The sequence below is a fragment of the Tamandua tetradactyla genome, chromosome 3 (assembly GCF_023851605.1).
Source record: "Tamandua tetradactyla isolate mTamTet1 chromosome 3, mTamTet1.pri, whole genome shotgun sequence".
Lineage (NCBI taxonomy): Eukaryota > Metazoa > Chordata > Mammalia > Pilosa > Myrmecophagidae > Tamandua > Tamandua tetradactyla.
The window spans coordinates 125,312,743-125,331,606 of NC_135329.1; the positions used below are offsets into that span (position 1 = coordinate 125,312,743).

General features: G+C 36.0%; 1 long non-coding RNA gene across 1 annotated transcript in view; it reads left to right on the top strand.

The window, feature by feature from the left end:
* LOC143676332 (uncharacterized) overlaps positions 1-15,990 on the top strand; it is a 111,436-nt gene extending 95,446 nt beyond the window's left edge. Inside the window, exon 3 of the long non-coding RNA XR_013172008.1 lies at positions 15,724-15,990. This is a non-coding gene — a long non-coding RNA (uncharacterized LOC143676332). The remainder of the gene's footprint in view (positions 1-15,723) is intronic.
* The last annotated feature ends 2,874 nt before the right edge of the window (positions 15,991-18,864 follow it).

Below are 18,864 nucleotides of genomic sequence, written 5' to 3' on the forward strand. Positions count from 1 at the left end.
GGGGAGGGGCAAATTGGTGACTGCATGTATGTCTGCATGTATAAATGTATGTATGTATATACGTATGTATGTATTTATGTATTTATTTAATCCTCAAGGCCCAGAACATATTGTTTTCCAGATGTTCCCTTTATTGTGTTCCAGACTTTGAGGATGCAACTAGAAAGAAAATGAATGAATAAATATGGTTGTTACTGTTCATAGACAAATAATGGAGATGAACTTATGTAGCTGGTACAAGAACAGGGACGTTTTCGAGTTATATTGCTGAATAGAGGGGCACAGGGATGAATAACTCTGTGGAAAAGAGACAGGCCTTGCCTAGTTAGATAATATTTCCTATCAGTTCCACAATAACTACCACTCAACATGCTGGCAAGGGATTTCTAAGTACCTCTCCACAGAGATTCAGTATCCACTGCCTGGCAGAGTCTACTTCCCAAAGACCTTGCTTTTCACAGTCCCTGGAATCTGTCAGCTACTATCAATTATGGACATTTTCTCACCTGTCCCAAACAGGATTAATATGGCGCTTGCCCTATCAGTGCAGTTCCTTCTTTCTCTAGCATAAATGCATACATTCACTTCCAAAGTTCTTTTTCATTTCAGTAAAGTATTTTTGTTCTCTAAAGAGTTATAGCAACTCCTCAAAAGGAACACAGTATGTGAACAGTTTAGAGGCATTCAACTAAGTGTTCTTTTTGGTTTTGTTTTCACAGTTTCAATTTTGCTGTGAAAGGAAAACATAAATATAGCTAGAAGGAAGAACCTCTGGAACTGGCCAAAGTGCTAATTATTTATTTCCCTCTCACCTCTCTAATTTGTTTTGGTGAAATGAATGTGATCTGTGTGGGGGTTCACAGCAGGTAGTTGTCTGCAGATAGATCGTTGAAATTCTGCCTAGATAAGTAAAATTACTGATTTTGTAGTCTCATCCTGTTTGTACTTCTGCCCTCTGCTCTGTTTAAGACTGCAGAGTTCATTTGGGTTGGACATTAGGACACTTTCTTATTTGTAATTGTCTCTTCTTTCAGTATGGCATATAAAATTAGAGGCACCTGTGAGTTGGGTGGAAGTTAAAACTAAGACCAGCTATATTAGAAATTATTCAGAAACAACTGTTTTCTTTGAGAGGTAGCAGAAGAAAAAGCACAGGAAATTGAAAAATCAGAATTGACATGGATCCATCATTTACTAACCATATGGCTTTGTGAGGTAGCTGGGAGACATGCAATTTCCTTTTCTGGAAAATTAGAGAATGCCTACTTCTCAGTGTTGGTATAAGGATTAATTGACTTAAGAAGTAATTAAAAGACCCAGCACATAGTAATTCCTCAACTAACGCTGTATCCCTCCACTTAGTTTGCCCTGCTTTGTCCTGATGCTATCAGTCTTTATTCTTGAAGGAATTTTCACCATCTCTATTAATTCATGTTAATTTGTAAAATTAAGCATTGGGCATATCCATATCTGTGCTCTAGTGAAATCCCCTACCTCAGCTGAAATAGGTCCATTACTTGCCATTCCAAATTTTTTGTCTGTAGAGTTTTTTTTTATTGTGGATCTGACTATAACTGATTCTCCTTATTTCTCAGCCCTCACTCGCAAGTGTAGTTAATATGGTAATTTCCAAATATCTTCAGTACATGCTATAACATTTAAAGATAGTTGTATCTATAACAATAAATTTAATATTCAGGATTCTTTCTCCTACAAGGAAGGGAGACTGTTGACACCTGAGAAGACATGTCTCATGTAGACAGATGAGAGACCATTGAGAAGGACATGCCTGGATTTTGACAGGGTTATTATAACTGCATGTATACTTGTTCATTGGTTCATTCATTAGTTCGTTACTTATCAGTTGCTTAAAGAATGCTGATTCTATTCCACAGGCGCACATATTGCCAACCTTGGTGGTGGAAGGCACAGTTCATAACTTTTACTTTCCCATAATAACATACTTAGTAAAATACCTTACATGTTCTGATCACTCACTTCTATTGAAAAAGATTCTTTGGAAAAAGTTGATGTTTTCTGGCTCCTCATGCAAGGATTAATATATAGACAATAACTTTAATTTTTTGCATGTTATATGCACTGATTTTTTAATTAAAATAAGCCTCAATATTGCACATTCTTTCATAAATAATCAAGTTCAATTATTGACTCTATAGAGCTTTAGGCTCTGACAACACTCTCACATGAATTTGGCAAATAATATCAGAAAGTGCAAAAAGACAACAAGATCAATGTCACCATTTTATGAAGCATACCACATAGTATAATATGGTATAACATTATTTAATATAGTGAGAGAAGCAGTATAATATATATTATATATCAGATATGTAAGTAGTGAGAAAGAAGCTTTTTCCCTATCAAGTGTTATATTTTCACAACATCAATTCCAAATTAAATTTTTTAAAAACATGTCTTACATATGGACTGAATCAAAGTCTGAATATCATAATGCAATCTCTAACTTTGGTTGCATTTCTTTAAAGCCACAGTGAAGACTAAACACTATAGGCTACCACATATGCAACTAATTAAGGTATTCTTGATGGAAAAAGTTTGAAGACTTAATAATATCATTTTATAGCACTTTAAAGTAGATTATGGGCATTCTAGTGAGGCAAGCATTAATTGCATTTTATAAATATTAAGAAAGACTGAAATTTTGGAATTGGAAAAGACTTGCCCTTTACAAATCCAGGGCTTAAAAATCTATGTATTTTCCCAAAATGAATTCCCCTTTGATCAGCTCATTGATACTGATTCATGTTGGGTTCTATGACAATGTATATAGGCTTATAAATAAATACCTAAGAATAAATCCTGAATTCTGGTTATTGACATCTATATGGTTTTGGGGGAAATTTATGTATTCAGCTTCCAAGTACACACACAATCTCTCTATATAAGTGTTTTGCAAAGAGTGATCTCTAGGCTACATACATCTGAATCGTCTGAGAAGACTGATATAATGAACATTACTGGACAGTATGCAAGTCTCCTGAATCAAACTCAATAGAAGTGGGAACCTGGGAATTTATAATTTCAATAAGTTTCCCTCCTAATTATTATGTGCACTAAAGTGTGAGAACAGCTGCTAAATGATTGCACCATTCATCCAATATGACAATGTAATTCTAGACACTTTCTGATTATGTGAAGAAGCCATCCAGTCATGCAGAGCTTCCAGGTGTTGAGAGTTTTGCAGTACAAACAATCCTTGCAAGAACTGACAATAGGATAACACAGTACAGACTTTTAAAGAAAACAAAAAGCCACATAGCGTGGAATTTGCTGTCTCTCTAGGTTAAAAATGGGAAGCTCATTCGTGGGAAAAAATGATTTTCATTCGCGTGTGATCAGTATATTAGCACATGCAAACAGAAATATATGTAATTTTATCTCAAAAGCGAAATCCACTTTTAAAAAATGTTTTTTATTTTTCTTAAAAATCCAGCAGGTAAACAACTGATTATTTTTCTGCAAAGATTTAGAAAGCATCATCTACTACAGTGCTGTCCAAATACAAACGTAATATGAACCACAAATAAGAACCACATATTTAATTTCAAATTGTCTAGTAGTCAGGATATGTAAAAATGTAAAAAGAAATAAGTGATACAAATTTTAATGTTGTATTTTCTTTAATCTAGTATATTTTCTTAACCTAGTATAGTATATTATCATTTCAATGTGCAATCAATATAAAATTATTAATGACTATAATTATAAATTATTTGACAGTTTAATTTCATTTCAAGTTTCCAAATTCTGGTGTACATTCTGTACTTACAACACATCTAAATTTGAACAAATTATCAAGTGTTTAATAGCCATTTGCAGCTAGTGGGTATCATATTGGACTGTGTAAGTCTAAATACGAAAACATCTGTGCTCAAACCTTGTACTTACCATTTATATGCCTGGTGATATCCAGCAAGTTGTATAGCTTTTGAATCTTGGTTTTGTCATCTGTCAAAATATAAATTAGGAAAAATAAATAATATATACCTGTTTAGATTGCTGTGTCAGTTACTCCATAATCAGTTATGGGACATTTTTATATATAGAACCATATATTTGTGAGACATAATGCTGATTATTAGAAAATAACTGAAAAAGGAAATTTCCATCATCTTCCAGTTTAGTAAAAGGAAGAGATTGCCCATATAGCTAAGGGCACAGAAATTATCTTTGCTGGGTCCAGAGGAGTCTAATATTAGAGTTACAATTTTATGTTTTCGTACATGAAATTTCTTTATTCTCACAGAGCATAGGGTGTAAATGTAGGGAGAATGTATCTGCTGCGCACCAGCTCACACCATTAGCCTGTGCTTTTGTTCATGGGAGACAATAAGAATCGCTAAAAACAACCTTATATTAGGAACTTAGTGCTCCTTAACATCACAGATCTGTAATTTGCAATACTTATATCCTAACTGATCACCCCTTGTGGAAAAGTACCATCTTAGTCATCTTCTGGCTGCATGTATTGAAAAAGCGCATCAAATTACTCTAGGTAGCCGGAATGGAAAGCGTTGGCATTCTGGAAAACATAAATGAGAAAATTCCATTTCTGTGCTCTAAAAGATGAGGCTGACTTTGAATACAAAAGGGATGAGTTTCACTTTAATGGGTTTTGGGATTGTATCTTTAATAGCACAGGTTGTTTCCCAAAATGAAATGGCAAATGAATACTTACTGTCTGTATCTTTTCTGTAAGGAAATCAAGGATTCTATTGGTGCTTTTATTATTTATGTGTATTTTTGACACAGGGAATGTGTTTAAAGCACTGGAAATTGTACAAAATAAGATATTAATAGGTTTAATAACTACTTATCACTGTATTTTATTTGTGAACTATGAAGGAAAAGAGAAATGGGGAAATAGTGAAAGGTTTTGGTTTTCTTGGTTGGAGTAGGAGAAGCAATTTTAAGTTTAAAACTACAATTGGCCATTTTTCTTATCTTCAATCTACTCAAATTCATGACATTTTGCATGAAAAATAATTTTCCTGTTTTTTTTAATAAGCCAAGGCTACAAGTTTCATTTCAGAGTACATCTAATTTTTTATTTTTTTTTCAGAGACAGTCCAGGAGTTCCATTCTCCATTCTTTTCTTCCTAGGATATTAATATGCAGATAGACTAATAACTGAAATTATGTGTTCATGGCTTCCCATAGTTTTGTCTATTCAGTCTTCCAAAAGCTTCCTTTTTGGAGCTTCAAGTATCGAAAATAGCAAAACAAATTAATATACCTTTTGTCTTCAGCAGTACTTTCTCCAGAGATAATTACCATTGAGTTAATGATTTAGGCTATTCTTCCCACATGTGACATGCAATGGCTTGATATGATCTCATTTTCAGTTTTTACGGTAGAAGACCCAGACAGCATGTTACAATATTCACAGCAACGATTATAGACACCTTGCCGAAAGCAAAACAAAGAGCTGAAAATAGCAAAACCCACATCCCACTTTTTCTTCACTTTTTTTTCCTCATTAGACAGATTATTTTCCAAAAATGACTTCTTAGCAGATGATTCTCTGATCTTTTTAAAGTTCACTTTCTATCTCTTGAGTTGGTTCTAATTTAGAGTGGTTGGAAGTGTTAATTATTAAACTGCCCTGTTAAGGTACTTCAATGAGCATCTTCTGAGAATCGACAGGTACTTGGTGCTGCAGTACAGTTGGCGTGAACAAAACTGTCCACCTTGAGGTACCTTATGGTACTGGGTTACGTGCCAGTCTGTTCTTTTTATACTAAATTGTCTTATATTATTCTATGGTATTGCTGAGCATATTTCTAAATCAGTCTTTATTCCAAACTGCAGGCCCTTTCTTTCCCTGCTAACTTCCAGTGATTTATTGCATGTCCAAATTCCTTTTATTTGGAAATGCAAAAAAAAAAAAGGATATAAGTTAGATATCTCACTTAAGACACAGAAAATTAGAATCCAGCAGGTGATTTGACAAAATTATCGGAAGGTTGGTGGAACAATGAATGCAGTAGGAATTCATTCTAGAAACACTCTGTGGACTGCCAGAATCGATTACAGTGTATGGGACAAGGTGCTAACTAGATTTTAAACTGCAGACTCAAAGTTTGATCAGGAATTGTTAAAACCACCAAAACAATAACTAGCCTAGTCGCTATGCCCAATTTATTTGGATGATGATTTTCATAGACTTTCCTTTCTTCTGGAATGAGAAAAGATTGAACACAGTTGCCTTATGTCCTTCTAAGTAAGGTGCATAGATTTTATGAATTTACAGTAGTACTGTAATCATCAAATCTCAACAGACAATCAAGACCAGAAGAATTTTGGTAATGAAATTGTGATCCTGCAAACATGCAATGTAGTAAAATATTTTCAGCGAGGCCTAGAGATGGCTGAATTAAGGGTCTTCTGGCTTTCTAGGACAAAGAGACTCTAAACATCTGTGGGATGACAGAAATGCATTTCCAACTCCCTGTTCAGCGCATGAATCTATCTGGTTTTTTTAAACAATTTCTTATCCCAAAGTGACCAGTTGTTGCATGTACCTGGGGACATGGCTTTGCTGTGTTACTTTAAGCAAGATGAGAAGTAAGCCAAATTTATCTTTGGCATTCAAACTTGCACTGTTCCCTTCCTTTCTTCCCAGCTACACTGAATGCCTTCCACTCCAACCCCACTCCAGAGAGTATGTTCCATATTGAACTTCTTTCTTATTTTTCCTGTCTTCAGTCTTACAAGAGCTTTGTTTGGGAAGGCATTGAATAAACATTCACACTAGGCTGTATATTTTTTGATAAGGCTTAAAGTGTTAAACTTTTTTGTTGGCTCAACTTTTCCTTAAGTCACAGGAAGAAGGTGGTTACAAGGACCAGTAGCAAGGGGTCAGAAAACAAAGTTGGTGATTGGAAGACACGCTAGTCATGTTACTTGGCTCTGACCACCATCATCACCTCGCTCCATTTGCAAGACAGATGCTCTCTTGACCTCTGTACTTCTGCACTTAGAAATAACTAAAATATGCCAAAAGTGATTCAAATATTCAAATGCTGCCTCCTCCCTGTCAGACCCTAGTGTCCTGTGGGGATATTGCAGGTGACTTTTTACTGTTAGATTGAATCTCTTTCCTTGATTTTTTTCCCCATTTTTTTTTTTGCCGCATCAGACCTATGTCAGAACATATTCTCCTACCTTCTGTAAATGTTCTAAAAACATACTTTCTCTTGGAATTTTTTTTTTCTCTCCAAACTTTTTTCCTCATCCCCTTGTACACTTCAGGTTACCCACCTTTTTTCTTGTGTTCTTTAATGTGCAAAACTTCAGGACATTCTATATCTGATAGGGATGATAACAAAGAGAAGTTAAGTTCTAAAGGATAGCCCCTTTGGAGCCTCATACAGGTCTTTCCAATATTCCATACACCATTTATAAAACCATGGAATGTCTTTTTATTTGGTTCAGAAAGTTCTCTATTAAGTTGAAAGCAGTATGTTAAAAGGAAAAAATATTATTGCCAATTTTTAAACTAAGGGTGAGAAAACAAAAAACCAAAGTCAAAGAGAAACATTCTAAATAGTAATAATTTAAGTGGGTAACATATGGTGCGAAGCCATTGAGAATCTCAATAAATAAAAAAATTAATACACTTAAATTTTATATATACATTTAACAAATATACCAACCCAGTCCTACTGGTTGATCAAGTAACTGTGTTGAGAGTGTTAAAATTTTTGCAAAGACATCATAAGGAACCTGAATGTGAATATATGTAAATTACTCAACAAAAATAATGTAATCATTAAACAAATATTACTTTTATTCACTTTTTAGTTCCTCAAATTCTCTGCTAGAAGATCATGCCACGAGGCTGTAAAAAACACACATACACACAAGCAAAAAACCACAAAACACCAATATTGATATTTATTTAGAGTTTGTTCAGTGCCAAATTCCTTAGATATTCCTCCTTAGAGTGCCCCCCACCCCCACCAAACAAGGAGGTATACAGGAAAGAGAATACAAATGGTGACTTTGAGGAGTAGGGCCTGTTACCAGATAAAAGTGCCCCAATTTGTCTGTTTTGAAGCTGATTTTGTTCAGCTTGAGTGGATATTTTCATATTAAAAATGTATGCTCAGGAGACTTAATCTAAGCAGAAGAATTTTTAAGCATTTCTATGCTGAGTTAATTTTCTCCTATGATTGTCTGCTTCAAATTGTCACCCGAAGACTCAAAGAAATGGCTTATGGGAATTTAGTGAAATCAAATTCTTTCCAGGGCTCATTAGCAGAACATTTTGTGAACTTAGTCAAAGAAAGATCTCACTTGTAAAATGACTGCATGGGAATGGCCATCTCCTCCCTTTATGGCAGTTGATTCTGAGAAGCCTGAAGAAATGAGCAGGGAGTAATCCAAAACAGAGATGCTGTAAGATGATACAGCAGGCACTAAATGGCCTTCTTCATTAGGTGGTCATTACTTTTGTGAGATGAGAGCTGATGGTGCACAGAGCATAACTTTTGGATTTATCATACTATCCAGCTGCATCATGAAATACAATTTTCTGAGTGCTGGTCAAGAAATAGATGACATATTTAAGAAGATTTAGCTGGAAATAATTTAATGAAGGGACTATTTACAGAAGTGCGAGCAAGTTTACAGATATCAACCAGAAGTAGTGACACACTCAGGGATTAGCAATAACAGGGAGTCATTTGCCCTTCCTAGGCCTTAAGGAGCAAGGGGAATGGAGTCCAGTGAAATTCAGATATATGCAATAGCGGTAGACCTGTAGTAACTGTGGCCATAGATGGTTATAGCTGCTGACACAGCTGGTAATATGAGCAGATATGGGGGAGATATACGCCAACCTCATGCTCTTTCTCCTCTTCTTCACTGATTTTCTATCAGTCCTTCCTGTTGGCTGAATTCAACTGGAACCCTAAAATAAGAAGAGAGAGGGCAATGACAGAGTCCATAGAAGTCAGCTTTCCAAATCGTCGATCAGGGCACAGAAGGGCAAATTTTGGATTATGGGGATTTGAGACACAAGAGAGCAACAGAGGTTAACTGGCCTGCTTGTAACACTGTTATTATCATTTTGAGCAGCCTAGAATGAATTTCAAGGTGGAGGGCAGCATGCTTGGTGACAAGGACTAGTGAGAGTTGGGAAAGACATTTTAAGCCACAGACTTTCTTTCCCACTGGAAAAACGCAGTTACTGCTTTTTTCCCACTCTCTTTAAAATTAATTTCCAAAACATTTTAAAAGTAATAAAGAAAAGCATGATTGCAATTAAAGACTTAAGCATGGCAACTTAGAAATGAAATTCCCTTTCATCTCCACTATTCATTTATTCATTCATAAATTTGTTCCTGCATTCATTCCATCAACAGATTTTAGCAGTGATAAGAATAGCCAACAGCTATAAATGTTTTGTGCCAGATAAACTTCAAAGTGCTTTATATATATTGGATAATTACAATATTAAAAATAGGTGCTAATATTATGCTTGTATTGCTAAAAGGGCATGAAAGTCAAGTAACTTGCTCAAGATTATAGAGCTGCTAAATGTCAGAGGTGGAAAATTTGAACATAGGCAGGTTGGTTCTAAAGCCTTTAGCTCTTAACCAGCATGCCGTGTTGTGATAAACAGATAATTATTGGTCACCTACTACATGCCAGGATCTTTCCTAGACACTGAGGACACAGAGGTATAGAAAAAGCCCTTACCTCTTAGAAAATAATTTCTAGTGGTGTAGATAAACAATAGCCAAGTAAATGAATGCATGTATAACACAATCTCAGGTTGAGATAAACGCTATAAATAAAAAGAAAGTAAGATAAAGAGAGGACTAGAGCTATAATTTTGATGGGATGGTCAGGGCAGCCTCTTTGCAGGAGTGACATTTGACCAGATCTGAATGATGTACACCTGTGTAAACAATGTGACTGAAGACCCTTCCAGGCAAAAGGAAGAGTAAAAGCAAAAAACCTCAGGATGTTCAAGGAAAAATAAGGGCAGTAAAGGTGTGAAGGAGAGAATGAAAGAATATACCTTTTGGTAAACGCAGTCCAGCTCACTAGAAGTTTTGCTCCTTTCCTATCCCATCTTAACAGCAGAGAAATACTGTTTGATTTCCATTTACCAACAAAAAAAAAAAAAAAAGAAAAAGAAATCAACATTTTTGTTGTGGAGTTTAGTGCATAGTGGGGGAGGGGTAAGCGTAGATGTTGGGTGACTAGTTCAGTGGCTACTGAACTACTAGCCCAGGTAAGAAACTTCAATACTTGAGTTATGGTGAAAGTGGTAGTAGAAACATTAAATGTTGGCATGTGTCCTGACATATTTCTGTGTAAGTACTTATACGTATACTTTGTTATTTATTTTTTGAATAAGGGGAATAGATCTTTATGTGCTGTCTGTGGCTTGAGTTTTCTCCTTAGCAATGTGTTATGGAGACATTTCCATATTAGGTACTATAAAGCTATTTTATTCTTCCTAATGGCTGCATAATGTTCCATTTGTATAGGTTACATATATTTTGCTTAGCATTTCCTCTAGTGATGGACAATTAGATTGCCTAACATTGTTATTATACAATTCCTCATGAAGATACTTACAAATATTCATGTGTATATCTGCAAGCATTTTATACAGAGGAATCTTATAAGGAGTATTGCTGGGACAAAAGATAGAAATGCTTTTGTTTTTCTCAAATGTTAGTTAACTTTTCCATTATACTTTATTCTTTGAATTTACACTTCAACTAAGAGACAGTGAGAGTTCTAGTTTATCACTTTCACTTCCACACAAGACTGTATGTATGCTATTGATTATTACCAATTTAATGAGGAAAAATACCTTTTTTGGCATTTATTTATTTTACTATTTACCCAGATATTCATATTCATAAGTTTATTTTCCAATTGAATATTTCTGTTAATTGTCAGTTCATATTTTGACAATATTTTATTGTGATATTTTCCTTTTTTAAAATCAATTTGTAGGATTTCTATCCATGGAAATTAATCATTTTTCAGTTATATATGAGGAAAATGTGAACATTAGTCTTCATTTATCTTTTGACTTTGATTATGGGCATTCATTTTCTAATGAAGTTAAAATTTTTACATAGTTATGAGGTTACTCTTTCCCTTTATGATTTCCATAACCTATCCCTTTATCAGAGATGTCTTCTCCAACCTAAACTATATGAAATATTTTACAAATTTGAATATGTCTATTTTTTTATATTCATTTATTTATATATCTGTAAATCTATATGTATTTTTTTGGTATCTATAGGGACAAACTGGAAAGAGTTTGGAGCTCAATGTCAAATATATCTGGGTTGTGGGACTAGAGAGTATAATAATAGGATTTTGGATATGCATTTTACTCCATCCATTTTTCTACTTTTAGGATTTTTGTTTTGTTAAATTAATTTTCAATTTTATTTAAATTAAAACATGCCCATAATTTTAAAAATTCAAAGGATGCTAAGAGACATATATAAAAACTAGTACTCCTCCTGAGATCCCTGTTTCACTTTTCAGAAGCAGTCATTTCAAATCTTAGATATTTCTTCTAATAATTGGTCCCACATTATAAAACAATATGTTTTATTTCCATTTCTAGAGTAGTCAGTTTGATATAAAATCAGTCTCCCATATCTCCTCTCTTATTCTCTCTCTGCACATATTCAACAAATCCTTGGGGATTGTATCAAGGGCCTTATATATGTCCACAGTATAGTATAGACTGTCCACACTGATGGGGAAAAGGCCCCCTGACTGATAGGCTATAATCACCTGTGGACATGAGAATAAGGGTATGGTAGGGGGGATGGAGATCTGAACTCTCTTCTCTCTCTCTCCTTTACAACCTGTGTGACTCCCTCCTGGCCAAATTCATTATACATCTGTCCCCGGCAGTTGTCACTGCCCTGAATTTAATGTGTCATTAGATATGTCACCTGTTGCCCATAGATAAACATCATATTTCTGTTAATTTGAATACCGCAAATGAACATTCTCTAACCATGGAACTTGCTGGTACCTCAGATACTGCAACCTTATTTATTTGGTCAAGATGCATTGCCACAACTGGACTCTGACATCACAGGAGCAAAACACCTTATTAGATGCCAACTTGCTCCTATCAGAGATGGAAGCAAACAAAACATCCAAAAAGGGAAATTTGCTGTTGTACACAAATTTCTTTTTTGTGGTATGCGGTATGGTGGGGGTCACATTTCACTCTTTTTCCATGTGAGTATCTTGTTATTGCAGCACCATTTGTTGAATTTTTGTTTGTTTGTTTTTTCTTTCTTTCTTTTACTTGTTTGCTTGTTTTGGGAAATGCATGGGCCAGGAATCGAGCCTGGGTCTCCTGCAGGACAGGTGACACTTCTACCACTGAACTACCCTTGCACCTCATTGGAGCAATTTTAGCTTCATTACTGTCAGGTTTCTCCTCCCCTATACTCATCCCAACCTACATAGACTGTTCAGCTTCACTCAAGTTCTCTGTCCATGAGGAGGAACTTATAGCTGGTTGTTCCCAGTGGTGTTCAAGGATTCTGACACTCCCCAAACTGTGAAGCTCCTTGGGATATATTTCTTTTGTAAAAACTAGCCCCCCATTTATCTTCCTCCTATCAACGTAATATGCACAATGGTACATCAATAAGAGATCTCCAAGTATTCAAAATAGCTCTCCCTTCTTTCCCTCTGGACCATGCCGAATAAGTTAGGATCTCCAAAACCAGGCAACCCCAGTTATTTGGATTATTGCCAGGTGGCATTGCTGACTTGTTCATGCATATCTTGTGGGTAGTTATTTCTATTGCTGGGGTCATCCAACTAGAAAAATATTTTTCACCCTCTCTTGACTCTCTGAGGACACTAATAATACTACCTCAACTTTGGAGACATGGCAGACCAGTCTTAGTTCCTAAACAGCATTGGAGAACAAAAGGGACCTCAGTTTTCTGCTGGCCAATCAAGGAGGGGTCACTGAGATTGTCAACACTTCATGTTGTACCTGGATCAATGACATTAGCAGAATTGAATAGTCCTTTATGAGATTCAAAAATATGGCCTCTGGGCTCGACTATTAGGTAGATCCTAATGAGGTATGAGACATCTTTTTCTTAGTTTGGTAATAGTGTGGGCTCATGACTATGTTTCCTCTTCAACAAAGGCCTGGTCACCTTGGTTAAAGTGATTTTGATCCCAGTCCTGGTCTTTTGTTGCCCCAAACTGATCAACCACTTTTATGGTCACAGCCCCTCAGTATCTGACACATTTCTCCCCGTGATGGGTTAGCCTACGTTTTCTACTTGGATTTTGAAGGATTAAGGGTGGAGTTGAGGAGTCTGACTCCCAGTCAGAATTTTATGTGTGATCCTTCAGACTTGACCCTAGGCAATTGCAAAAATTTCACCTTATAAACCTAATGGGAAGAAGCTGTCCTTAACACCAGACTGCTAGTGATTGCAGTCTCTGGAGGGAGTGGCAACCAGGGACTCAGCTCCGCCCCCTACTCAAAACTGGCCAAGCTTATATGCATATCTGCTTTCCTAGCCTAGAAACCTCCACCAAGACCTCCTTATCAGGGGTGGGGGTGGGAACTTGGCCAAGGCATTTTTCTCTGCTTTGACTCAGCACTTTTCCATTTGTAGCCCTCCCCCCATCCTCCCCCAGCCCCCAGAATATATAAAATGGCAGGAGTTTTATGTTCAGTTCTCCTTGGCAGTGAGATGTCTGACCTTGACAATGCAGCATACCATTTGACTGACCCATGTCCAGTTGTGCTGTAGGGAAAAATAAAACACTGATAAGCCAGCACTTCTCTTTTGCACTCTTGCTTATACTATCTTAGTAGTTGAATAAAGACATGATTACTATTTTCAGTTTGACTTGTCCTAATTGACCACTGTGGTACCTGGTAACTTCAGAAAAGTTGATTTGGTGGTACTCCAACCATTATTCCAACATTGTTCTACCTTCATTGATTGTCTAATTTACTTGCATTTTCTCTTCAATCATCTATATCTTTATACCATTATTAAATTTTCATAGAGATTTTCTCAGTGCTGTTTTATTTGCCATCAACTTTTAAATTTTAATTATTCATATTTTATACTTCAAAGAGCTATTTTTGTTCTCTGTTCTTTCTTTTATAGCATCCCTATTTTATTTCATGGATGGGATTTGAGGGTATTAAAGATGTTGACGTTTTCTCTCACTGTTTGCATTGCCTTGGCATCTTTTGATTTTTTTTTTCATAATTTTTCAAATCTCTCATGTGTAGAATTTCTGCAAAAGTTAGATATCCCTTGGTTATCTTTGAGATTGAGGCACTTAAAATCTGATTGGAGACTCCAGGATGTGTGGAGGGGTTCAGGGTGGTGAGGAGGTGAACCAACTTCTTCTTTGCAAGGTGCCCAGATGTGGAGGTTTTTACTCTTATGATGTTCAACTTCTGCAGAAATAAATGTGCAATTTCCTACCTATTGTCAGTTAAGTGGTAGAATGGATATTTGGCTACTAGGATTTCTAAAATAGAATGTAGGAGTGGCTACATTTTCTGTTTTTCAGAATCCATTTGCTCCTTTCCTGAATCTTTCATGAATCCTCTTAGGAGAGAAAAGTTTTGTTATCATTTGTGTTTCCCTTTTTTTTTTTTTTTTTTTTTTTTTTTTTTTTACTTTTAATGCCTTTTGGTTTCTTGGTTCTGTTTTCTGGTTGGTTTAGTATGTCATCTGTGTTAAGGCTCTTAGAATGCCCTTCTTCTTCTAGTTTTCTGGTGGTTATTCAGTGTTTGATCTGGTTTTTAAATGTTGCTTCAAAGTATATTTAATGTGTCATTCCCACTGGAGTTGAGGAGGGAGGTAAGTTACTGGGAATTTTATCTGTCTCTTTCTAATAGATCCTTCCTTGCTTTTTCTCTTTATTATTTACTTATTCTTCTTGCTTTATCTTCACCTGTGATTTTGAAGGTATGAAAGATAAATTCATTACAATGTTGTTTATATTTTACCTTGTATTTGTTAGTGCACTTTGAAAAGTTATTACCCAGATTGTTATAATCAAATCATAACTTACAGTATTTTTCTCTTCAAATGTAATTATTTTTATTTTCCTTCTTTTTTTTTTTTTTTTTACATGGGCAGGCACTGGAAATCAAACCCAGGTCACTGGCATGGCACTGAGCCACTGTTGCACCGCCTTTTTGTTTTCCATTTTTAATCACATTTTCAAGTTTACATAGAAAAGAAATCTTTATCTGATTTTAAGGATCACTGTATTTTAAAAAACTATTAAGTTTCAGAATTCTTACCCTTTGATGCAGTAAAAAAAATCCTATTTTTCCCCAGAGAAAGTATATTCTCCTAGCCCTTGCATTTTGGGGAATGTCTGGGAATTGCTTTCACATATAAAAAACAATGCGTAGTGATATAAAATTATATGTAATTGAAGCAAATTTCAGCAGACATTGCTACATCATCTTCTAGCATTTCTTATTGATTGACTGAATTTGGCCTCACTCATTATCCACATTTGTGCTAGTTTAATTCTCTTCTTAGATACGTAGCTGGGGGTGGTAGTGGGAAGATTGCTGTGCAGATCCCCTAGCAAAACTGCCTGTGCTCCGTAGGCCTTCATCTCACTTACTTCTGTTTCCCTGCCGCGCAGATCCTGGGCCTGCTGTTCAGTGCTCCGACACCCTGAGACACTTGAAGACGTGAAAACTCTCATCTCCAGGCATAGCAGGACGCTGCTTTCCAACACACACTTACTCATACACGAGCATGTATATGTCTTGTCGTTTTTTCCCTCCTGGGAGTTAGGATAACTTAATCACTCTACCAAAAAAAAAAAAAAAATACTGCGTTGAATATGGAATCTAGGAAATTATGTTCTGACCACCTCAAAGCTGTAATACATACCATAAGGGAATAACTCTCCATCTTCTGATAAATAATGTGCTTTTCACAACTGAGTTTGATATTTTTGTAGTTTGTAGTTTGTAAGTTCTTGTACTTACAATCAGTGTTTAATTTCAATGGGTTTGGGTTTTCTTCTTTTTCTTTATACCTAACAGGCTTTTCAGGAAAGGTTGGGAGGCTTTATTATGGATGCTTGCCTCAAACTACTTCCCTATACACTCTGCCTAAATTCCTTAGGGTTGCCATAACAGAGTATGGCAAATTTATGTAATTTCTACATCCAAAAAATGTTCACCCTACCCCACATCCCCAAAAGTCATAAGCCATCCAGCGTCAAAGAGAAGTCCAAAATCTCATCTTCTGAACCATCTAAATCAGATGAGACTTTTCGTATGATTCATCATGGGACAAAATTCTTTTCTATCTGTGGACTTTGCAACTTTAAAGCAAGTTACCTGTTTCTAAAACAGAAGTTACATTCCAGAAGGAAGGAATTGGAAGGAATAAAGAGGACAAGTCTGAAACCCAGCAGGGCAAACTCCAATAGATCTCAAGACCTGATTTTGGATTTATGTGTGGAGTGAGCTGCTATTCCAAGTGCTCATGAGAACACAGGCTTAGGCACAGCAAAGACTTTTAATAAAATGACCTCTTTATTACTTATACAGCACAAAAGTTCCAAAAGAGCAGAGGACACTCTATCATGGCTGGTAATCCAGGGAGGCAAACTGTTCAAGTCAGGGTTGGTGGATGGAAAGCTCCACATACCCTGCTCCCTGGTAGAAAGGAGGGATGCCTGTGCTGTCTGAGGACTGAGTATTAATAAAAACTAGGGGAGAGGCCTTGCCACTGATTGTTTCTGACATGGTAACAAGCTAAAAGTGATTGTTCTGGGTTTTGGGTTCAAGGTGCACTGATTCCATTTCAGTAGATCTAACGTCTCCCCCAGGCTGAAGAAAGAAAGGAAATGTGTTAAAATATCTACAGACAATAGAAAAAGATGCTGAATAGATATAGGGCTGAGAATCGGCAGGGAGCTGTTTCTGGGATGTCTTTAGTACTTTGCTCTGTTCTTCATGCCCATTGAGGCAGTGGCTCCACCATCTCCAAACCCTGGGACAATGACCATTCCCTCTCCAAACAGCAGTGAGGTGGCTCTGCTCTGTTGACCTGAGGAAGTCATGTCTACAGGGCATCCTATCTGGATAGGTTGAGAATTTTCCAAGTCATCAAATACTGGCTTCTTTTTTTTTTTTTTGCATGGGCAGGCACTGGGAATTGAACCCAGGTCTCTGGCATGGTAGGCAGGAACTCTGCCTGCTGAGCCACCATGGCCTGCTTAAATACTGGCTTCTTTTATTCTGACACTTCAGCCCTCAATTTATCTCTTTTTTCTTGCATTTTACCATATGTAGCAAGGTAGGAGGAACCAGGCTGTATGTTCCACCCCTTGCTTGGAAATCTCAGATAAATATCTAGGTTCATAACTTATAAATTGCACTTTGCATCCAATAGTAGGAAATTATTTGCAAAGTCTCTGCCACTTTATAACAAAGATCAGCTTTCCTGCAATTTCCGATAACACATTCAACATTTCCTTCTAAGCCATTATTGAAATCACTTTTATGGTCCATATTTCTATGAACAGGCTTTTTGAGACAATCAAGGCTTTTTCTATCAGGTGCTTCAAAATTCTTCCAGCCACTACCTATTACTTAATTCCAAAGCCACTTCCATATTTTTAAGTATTTGTTACAACAGCACCTGGCTTATACCAAAGAGTGCTTAGTTTCTTGGGGAAATCATAAAAACATACCTCAAACTGGGTGGGTTTAAAAAATAGGAATTTATGGTCTCACACTTTCAGAGAGTAGAACTCTGAAATCAAAGCATCTTCCTCCAATATCTGTAGAGCTCTGGCAGTGGCTTGCCAATAATCAAGGGCATTCTTTGGTTTCTAGCATAACACAAGATCTCTGCCTCCATCATATGGCTCTTTTCCTTCTTTGTCTCTGTCTGTGTCCAAATTTCCTCTCCTAATAAGGATGTTGTCATACTGGATTAAGGTTCATCCTAATCAAGTTTGACCTCATCTTAACTAATAGCATCTTCAAGTAGGATAACATTCTTGAGACTGGAGTCTAGTATTTGCACATTTTTTGGGGGGGGCACACTTCAATCCATAAAACTTTCCAGTACTGGTGCTTTTTTAATGTAGACTTTTAAGGGAATCTGTAATGTCAAGATAAACATTAGTTTAATATTGGTTTAATCCTACTCTTTTGCCTTACCTCTATATACTGTTAAATTCTCCTTAGGTCCAGCCCATGAGATAAGGCTAAAAGCATGTCTCTATGCTTGTGCCATTCCCTCAATTCCCTTTATATAAATGTCATTAAAAAATAATTTTAAGGAAACTAAATTTCATTCACTGGTTATCCAGAGTAGCTCTCACAATGGAATTTGTCAGTCTTAAATGTCTCAATGAATTGTAGTGGCCAGTTGCTGTCAGAAGCACAATTAGAAATGCGCCATCATATCCTTATTGATAATGTCATCAGTTCTGTTTATACAAATTCAGTAAGATAAAAAGAATACAGACTTTAACAAAAAGTTTGTTTACTCTGATAACATTATAGCTTCTACCGTATTACATTAGATAAGTCAATTAAAATAATGAAAATTAGAAACTCAACCTTGGAAAATTAAAGTTCAATAAAATGAATTGTGGATAAAAACTTAATCAAGTCAAACAATAAGTATATTTTATATGTTCTTTTGCATTTAACAGAAATCCTGGTAAGAACCTTAGTTAAAAAAACAAATATTAATATAATGATATTAATATGTTTCCTTATATTACTTCTTAGAGCAGAAACAATCTCTG